The 9,078-nt window shown below is 39.8% G+C and overlaps 1 protein-coding gene across 1 annotated transcript in view; it reads left to right on the top strand.

Moving 5' to 3' along the window:
• The first annotated feature begins 788 nt into the window (after positions 1-788).
• LOC309633940 (olfactory receptor 1L3-like) overlaps positions 789-9,078 on the top strand; it is a 91,304-nt gene continuing 83,014 nt past the window's right edge. The window contains 2 exon segments of the mRNA XM_082403358.1: positions 789-3,760; positions 4,161-4,212. The gene's annotated coding sequence lies outside the window, so the exon portion shown is untranslated.

Here is a 9,078-nt window from a genome sequence, read left to right as displayed (position 1 = left end):
ATGATTTCTTTCCTTCTGCTAGCTTTGGGGGTTTTTTGTTCTTCTTTCTCTAATTGCTTTAGGTGCAAGGTTAGGTTGTTTATTAGAGATGTTTCCTGTTTCTTGCTGTAGGCTTGTATTGCTATAAACTTCCCTCTTAGAACTGATTTTGCTGCATCCCATAGGTTTTGGGTCATCGTGTCTCCATTGTCATTTGTTTCTAGGTATTTTTTGATTTCCCCATTGATTTCTTCAGTGATCACTTCTTTATTAAGTAGTGTATTGTGTAGCCTCCATGTGTTTGTATTTTTTACAGACTTTTTCCAGTAATTGACATCTAGTCTCATAGCGTTGTGGTCGGAAAAGATACTTGATACGATTTCAATTTTCTTAAATTTACCAAGGCTTGATTTGTGACCCAAGATATGATCTATCCTGGAGAATGTTCCATGAACACTTGAGAAAAATGTGTATTCTGTTGTTTTGGGGTGGAATGTCCTATAAATATCAATTAAGTCCATCTTGTTTAATGTATCATTTAAAGCTTGTGTTTCCTTATTTATTTTCATTTTGGATGATCTGTCCGTTGGTGAAAGTGGGGGGTTAAAGTCTCCTACTATGATTGTGTTACTGTCGATTTCCCCTTTTATGGCTGTTAGTATTTGCCTTATGTATTGAGGTGCTCCTATGTTGGATGCATAAATATTTACAATTGTTATACCTTCCTCTTGGATCAATCCCTTGATCATTATATAGTGTCCTTCTTTGTCTCTTGTAATATTCTTTATTTTAAAGTCTATTTTGTCTTATATGAGAATTGCTACTCCAACTTTCTTTTGATTTCCATTTGCATGGAATATCTTTTTCCATCCCCTCACTTTCAGTCTGTATGTGTCTCTAGGTCTGAAGTGGGTCTCTTGTAGCATATATATGGGTCTTGTTTTTGTATCCATTCAGCCAGTCTGTGTCTTTTGGTGGGAGCATTTAATCCATTTACATTTAAGGTAATTATCGATATGTATGTTCCTATTACCATTTTCTTAATTGTTTTGGGTTTGTTATTGTAGGTGTTTTCCTTCTCTTGTGTTTCTTGCCTAGAGAAGTTCCTTTAGCATTTGTTGTAAAGCTGGTTTGGTGGTGCTGAACTCTCTCAGCTTTTGCTTCTCTGTAAAGGTTTTAATTTCTCCATCAAATCTGAATGAGATCCTTGCTGGGTAGAGTAATCTTGGTTGTAGGTTTTTCTCCTTCATCACTTTAAGTATATCCTGCCCCTCCCTTCTGGCTTGCAGAGTTTCTGCTGAAAGATCAGCTGTTAACCTTATGGGGATTCCCTTGTGTGTTATTTGTTGTTTTTCCCTTGCTGCTTTTAATATGTTTTCTTTATATTTAATTTTTGATAGTTTGATTAATATGTGTCTTGGCGTGTTTCTCCTTGGATTTATCCTGTATGGGACTCTCTGTGCTTCCAGGACTTGGTTAACTATTTCCTTTCCCATATTAGGGAAGTTTTCAACTATAATCTCTTCAAATATTTTCTCAGTCCCTTTCTTTTCCTCTTCTTCTTCTGGGACCCCTATAATTCGAATGTTGGTGCATTTAATGTTGTCCCAGAGGTCTCTGAGACTGTCCTCAGTTCTTTTCATTCTTTTTTCTTTATTCTGTTCCGCAGCAGTGAATTCCACCATTCTGTCTTCCAGGTCACTTATCCGTTCTTCTGCCTCAGTTATTCTGCTATTGATACCGTCTAGAGTATTTTTAATTTCATTTATTGTGTTTTTCATCGTTGCTTGGTTCCTCTTTAGTTCTTCTACATCCTTGTTAAATGTTTCTTGCATTTTGTCTATTCTATTTCCAAGATTTGGATCATCTTTACTATCATTATTCTGAATTATTTTTCAGGTAGACTGCCTATTTCCTCTTCATTTGTTAGGTCTGGTGTGTTTTGACCCTGCTCCTTCACCTGCTGTTTGGTTTTTTGTCTTCTCATTTTGCTTATCTTACTGTGTTTGGGGTCTCCTTTTCACAGGCTGCAGGTTCATAGTTCCCGTTGTTTTTGGTATCTGTCCCCAGTGGCTAAGGTTGGTTCAGTGGGTTGTGTAGGCTTCCTGGTGGAGGGGACTAGTGCCTGTGTTCTGGTGGATGAGGTTGGATCTTGTCTTTCTGGTGGGCACGTCCACGTCTGGTGGTGTGTTTTGGGGTGTCTGTGGCCTTATTATGATTTTAGGCAGCCTCTCTGCTAATGGATGGGGCTGTGTTCCTGTCTTGCTAGTTGTTTGGCATACGGTGTCCAGCACTGTAGCTTGCTGGTCGTTGAGTGAAGCTGGGTCTTGATGTTGAGATGGAGATCTCTGAGAGATTTTCGCTGTTTGGTATTACGTGGAACTGGGAGGTCTCTTGTGGACTAGTGTCCTGAAGTTGGCTCTCCCACCTCAGAGGCACAGCCCTGATGCCTGGCCGGAGCACCAAGTGCCTTTCATCCACACGGCTCAGAATAAAAGGGAGAAAAAATAGAAAGAAAGAAAGAAAGAGGATAAAATAAAATAAAGCTATTATAATAAAAAATAAGAAAAAAATTATTAAGAAAAAATTTATTAAGAAAAAAACTTTTTAAAAATTTTTTATAATAAATTTATCAATTTTGTATAATAAAAAATAAGAAAAAATTATTAAGAAAAAATTTATTAAGAAAAAAATTTTAATTTTTTAAAATAAAAAATATTAGAAAACTTATTAAGAAAAAAATATTTTGAATTTTTAAAAATAGACAATAAGGAAAAAATTATTAAGAAAACACTTATTAAGAAAAACAATTTTTTTAAGTAAAACAAACAAACAAACAAAAAAAAACGGACGGACCGAACCCTAGGACAAATGGTGAAAGCAAAGCTATACAGACAAAATCTCACCCAGAAGCATACACATATACACTCACAAAAAAAGGAAAAGGGGAAAAATTAATATATCCTGATCCCAAAGTCCACCTCCTGAATTTGGGATGGTTCGTTGTCTATTCAGGTATTCAACAGATGCAGGCACATCAAGTTGTTTGTGGAGTTTTAATCCGCTGCTTCTGAGGCTGCTGGGAGAAATTTCCCTTTCTCTTCTTTGCTCGCACAGCTCCCAGGGTTCAGCTTTGGATTTGGACCGGCCTCTGCTTGTAGGTCACCTGAGGGCGTCTGTTCCCCGCCCAGACAGGACGGGGTTAAAGGAGCAGCTGCTTCGGGGGCTCTGGCTCACTCAGGCCGCGGGGAGGGAGCGGTACGGAGGAGGCGGGGCGAGCCTGCGGCGGCAGAGGCCGGCGTGACGTTGTACCAGCCCGAGGCGCGCTGTGCGTTCTCCCGGGGAAGTTGTCGCGGGATCACGGGAGCCTGGTCGTGGCTGGCTGCACTGGCTCCCGGGGTGGGGGGGCGGTGTGGAGAGTGACCTATGCTCGCACACAGGCTTCTGGGTGGAGGCCGCAGCAGTCTTAGCGTCTCATGCCCGTCTCTGGGGTCCGCGTTGATTGCCGCGGCTCGCGCCCGCCTCTGGAGCTTGTTTAGGCGGCGCTTTGAATCCCCTCTCCTTGCGCGCCGCGAAACAAAGAGGCAAGAAAAAGTCTCTTGCCTCTTCGGCAGCTGCAGACTTATTCCGGGACTCCCTCCCGGCTAGCTGTGGTGCGCTAACCCCTTCAGGCTGTATTCACGCCGCCAACCCCAGTCCTCTCCTCTTCGGACCGAAGCCCGAGCCTCAGCTCCCAGCCCCCGCCCGCCCCGGCGGGTGAGCAGACAAGCCTCTCAGGCCGGTGAGTGCTGCTTGGCGCCAAGCCTCTGTGCGGGAATCTCTCCGCTTGGCCCTCCGCACCCCTGCGGCTGTGCTCTCCTCCGCGGCTCCGAAGCTTCCCCCCTCCGCCACCCGCAGTCTCCGCCCACGAAGGGCCTTCCTAGTGTGTGGAAACCTTTCCTCCTTCACAGTTCCCTCCCACTGGTGCAAGGCCCGTCCCTATTCTTTTGCCTCTGTTATTTTTGTTTTCTTTTGCCCTACCCAAGTACGTGGGGAGTTTCTTGCCTTTTGGGAGGTCTGACGTCTTCTGCCAGCGTTCAGTGGGTGTTCTGTAGGAGCAGTTCCACGTGTAGATGTATTTCTAATGTATCTGTGGGAAGGAAGGTGATCTCCGCGTCTTACTCTTCCGCCATCTTGCCTAGACACCGCGGAAAATTGTTTTGAAGCTAAATCTCTGGTTCTCCCCGTTCTAAGGTAAATGTGACCTAATTTTGGATTCTCCATGGTATAATGACTTGAATGTCCTGATGCTGAGTGTTATTGACTTAACTGTGGTGGATGTTATTTTGAGCTAGAAAGGTGTGCTTAACCTTATGAAAGAATAAAGAAAATATAAGAGGGGCTTCCCTGGTGGCGCAGTGGTTAAGAATCTGCCTGCCAATGCAGGGGACACGGGTTTGAGCCCTGGTCTGGGAAGATCCCACATGCCGCGGAGCAACTAGGCCCGTGAGCCACAACTACTGAGCCTGCGCGTCTGGAGCCTGTGCTCTGCCACGATAGTGAGAGGCCCGCGCACCGCGATGAAGAGTGGCCCCCGCTTGCCGCAACTGGAGAAAGCCCTCGCACAGAAACGAAGACCCAACACAGCCAAAAATAAACATAAATAAATAAATAAATTTATAAAAAAAAAAAAAGAAAATATAAGAAAATGCTCTTATATTTCAGTAGTTATCCTTACCTTTACTGTTTATGTTTTTTTTTTTTTGAAGTAGAAAAGAATAGCTTTGTTGCTTTGCCAGGCAAAGGGGGACACAGTAGGCTCCTGCCCTCGAGAAAAAAAGTGTTTATGTTTTTAATAGGAAATTTTCATAATGTAGATATAGAGACCAAGACAACGAAACACATATACATAATAGTCAACTTTAACAAAACTTAACATTTGCCCTTTTTGTTTCAATTCTTATTTTGGAAAAATAAACTGCTACTGATACAATTAAAATCCAAACTACTTCTCTATCCTATTCTTTATCCTTCCTCCTTCCCCAAAGAAGGTACCCACTGTCCTAAATAAAGTAGTCATAATATATATTATATCTGCTTTACAAAAATAATACAGTATTTTCATGTCTTAAAATTTCATATCTGTCATACTTTTCTAACATCCTGAACTGGCAGTTTTCAGTTAACATGATATCTTGAAGACTTAAGCTTATTGATGCATGGGGTTCTGCTTTCAAATACTGTGTAATATGAGTATATCACAAGTTAAAATATGTGTATATAGTTATGGTACAATATTTAAGTGAATAATCCATCCTCATTCACCAAGAATGCCATCTCAATTCTAAAAATTGTGAGTTTGCTTTGGGGCTGTCATTTTCTGTATTCCACAGGTCCATTTAGCCACATGTTAGGCCACAATGTGAGTCTCAAAAAGCTTCAGAGAACTAATCTCATAGAGATTTAATTATTTGGCTACAATGTTATTACATTAGAAATCAATAATGAAAAGATAGTTTAAGAAAACAAGTTTGGAAACGAAAATGCATCTAAAAACATTATTTAAGGCCTTAATGAACATTTGAGGAGGGTCCAGGTGCAATTCCCGCGAGTGCATGGAGAACAGTTTGAGAAGGCTGTATTTCCAGAATTTGTTGGAATAAGATGTATGGGTTTTTCCTTGGGCTAACTGGATCCAAGGAGGGTGCATGAGCTGTGTCATCTTGAAAGGCATCCCACCCAAGAAGGCTTCTTGTTAAGGTGAGGCAATCTTAGAAGATGAAGTCTAGAGGGGTACAGTCAGATGCCAGTCCTGAAGGAGGGATCTAAAAGATCAGCCAGTGTCTGAATTAGTCTTGTCTGGGAATCTGGGAAGAATGCAGCAATCATAACCTGTGGGTGCTCTCTAGTAGGCTCATGTGTTGCTCCGAGAGAAAGATTCTGTATTTGCAATCTGTACCAATGGCACCACTCAATGAGACCTTACCTTTCCTTTCCTTTTTTCTTTGACACTGCAATAGCCAGAGACAACTTAGAGGTAGGATGGATAACATGCTGCAGTAATGAAGTCAGCCACATCCCTCCTTCCCTAATACAGGTTTCTGAATAAGAGTATTCGTCTTGGGAAAGGAAGAAAAATTTAAATTACTTGAGATGTAAAGTTTTGATATTCATTTGAATTGGGGTTTTTAGTACTTAATACAGATTTTTCAAAAGCAGTGATATGAAAAAAGTTGCTTCCTGCTTTGCTTCCACAAGGTTCAGTTTCTTCCAAAATCACTGTTTTAGCAGGGGATTTTTCTCCTTAAATCTTCACTACCTTTTGAGGTAGATACCATTATATTACTATTTGACAGATGAGAAAACATAACTTGTCTAATATCACATAGCTAATAAGTGGCAGAAATGGAGTTACATTCCATGTAAGTCTGACTCCAAAAGCTTTGCTATTAACTTAAAGGCCTATTGCCCTTTAATAGAAAACCTGTTTCATTTATTTAACAAATATTTAATATCTACTCACTAACTGCCAGGCTCTATGCTAGGTATAAAGGTACATACGTGTGTATGGATATATACATCTGTGTGTGTATACATGTAAACATACATATTCAAGTGTCCTAACAGTCTACTTTGGGAGACAGGTAAAAACAGCAGTTACAAAGTGAATTGAAGAGTGAAAAGTTGTCTAGTGATAAACTGTGCAGGGATTCAATGAAAACTTGAAACGGAAATGAAACTTGACTGAGCCCTCAAGATGAGTAGCCTTTCACCAATTAGCTTGTGGGGTTGAATTTGGGCCCTGAGGTGATGAGATGACATTCCATGGAAGAGAGAATTGCCTACGTCAAAACGTTTTTATTTTTGGATAGTTTAAAGGGATATAAAATTTGGGTTCAGTATTCTCTCTCAGTGCTTAGAAGATATTTTCTTATTTTCTAGAGTCTTTTGTTGCTGAGAAATCGTCTGTCAGAGAGCCTAATTATCTTCCCTTTGTTGGTAATCTTTCCTTTCTCTCTGGTTGATTTTAATCTTTTCTCTGTATTTGCTGTTTGTCAGCTTCCCTAACATAGTGTCTATGAATGGATTTTTAAAAATTTGCCTTGTTTGGGAGTTAGTGTGATTCTTCAATCTAAGGATTCATTTCTTTCATTTAGTCTGGAAAATTCTCTAGTTTATCTCTCCAATATTGCCTTTCCTCTGTTTTCTCAATATTCTTCTTCTTGGACTTACTGGATGTGTACTGGATCTCCTCATTTTTTTCTTCCACAAGTCCTAACTATTCTTTGCACATCTTGGTCACTTTGTACTGTCTTCAGGGTATTTTTCTCAGAACTAGTTTCTCTCTTCAGCCACTGTCCAACCCATCCATTGAGTTTTTAATTTGAATGTCAATATTTTAATTTTCTAGTCATTATTTTTAGGTCTTTTCCAAATTTGTCATATTTTATTTTATTTTATTTTTTATTTATTTGTTTTTTGTTAATGTGTCTTTTTAAAGTACTATGTACAATGTTTATCCTTTCTTTTTTTTGGAATTTTGAATTTTATTTTATTTATTTTTTTATACAGCAGGTTCTTATTAATCATCCATTTTATACACATCAGTGTATACATGTCAATCCCAATCGCCCAATTCATCACACCCCCACCCCCTGGGTCTTTCCCCCCTTGGTGTCCATACGTTTGCTCTCTACATCTGTGTCTCAATTTCTGCCCTGCAAACCGGTTCATCTGTACCATTTTTCTAGGTTCCACATATATGCGTTAATATACGATATTTGTTTTTCTCTTTCTGACAACTTCACTCTGTATGACAGTCTCTAGATCCATCCACGTCTCTACAAATGACCCAATTTCGTTCCCTTTTATGGCTGAGTAATATTCCATTGTATATATGTACCACATCTTCTTTATCCATTCATCTGTCAATGGGCATTTAGGTTGCTACCATGACCTGGCTATTGTAAATAGTGCTGCAATGAACATTGGGGTGCATGTGTCTTTTTGAATTATGGTTTTCTCTGGGTATATGCCCAGTAGTGGGATTGCTGGGTCATATGGTAATTCTATTTTTAGTCTTTTAAGGAACCTCCATACTGTTCTCCATAGTGGCTGTATCAATTTACAGTCCCACCAACAGTGCAAGAGGGTTCCCTTTTCTCCACACCCTCTCCAGCATTTGTTGTTTGTAGATTTCCTGATGATGCCCATTCTAACTGGTGTGAGGTGATACCTCATTGTAGTTTTGATTTGCATTTCTCTAATAATCAGTGATGTTGAGCAGCTTTTCACGTGCTTCTGGCCGTCTGTATGTCTTCTTTGGAGAAATGTCTATTTAGGTCTCTGCCCATTTTTGGATCGGGGTTTTTTTTTTTTTTAATATTGAGCTGCATGAGCTGTTTATATATTTTGGAGATTAATCCTTTGTCCACTGATTCATTTGCAAATATTTTCTCCCATTCTGAGGGTTGTCTTTTCGTCTTGTTTATGGTTTCCTTTGCTGTGCAAAAGCTTTGAAGTTTCATTAGGTCCCATTTGTTTATTTTTGTTTTTATTTACATTACTCTAAGAGGTGGGTCAAAAAAGATCTTGCTGTGATTTATGTCAAAGAGTGTTCTTCCTATGTTTTCCTCTAAGAGTTTTATAGTGTCTGGTCTTACATTTAGGTCTCTAATCCATTTTGAGTTTATTTTTGTGTATGGTGTTAGGGAGTGTTCTAATTTCATTCTTTTACATGTAGCTGTCCAGTTTTCCCAGCACCACTTAATGAAGAGACTGTCTTTTCTCCATTGTATATCCTTGCCTCCTTTGTCATAGATTAGTTGACCGTAGGTGTGTGGGCTTATCTCTGGGGTTTCTATCTTGTTCCATTGATCTATATTTCTGTTTTTGTGCCAGTACCATATTGTCTTGATTACTGTAGCTTTGTAGTATGGTCTGAAGTCAGGGAGTCTGATTCTTCCAGATCTGTTATTTCCCTCAAGACTGCTTTGGCTATTCGGGGTCTTCTGTGTCTCCATACAAATTTTAAGACTTTTTGTTCTAGTTCCATAAAAAATCCCATTGGTAATTTGATAGGGATTGTATTGAATCTGCAGATTGCTTTGGGTAGTAGAG

This window comes from Balaenoptera borealis, assembly GCF_965194805.1.
Source record: "Balaenoptera borealis genome assembly, chromosome: 8".
NCBI lineage: Eukaryota > Metazoa > Chordata > Mammalia > Artiodactyla > Balaenopteridae > Balaenoptera > Balaenoptera borealis.
The sequence above is the reverse complement of the archived record's forward strand: the minus strand, read 5'-3'. Positions and strand labels throughout refer to the sequence as shown.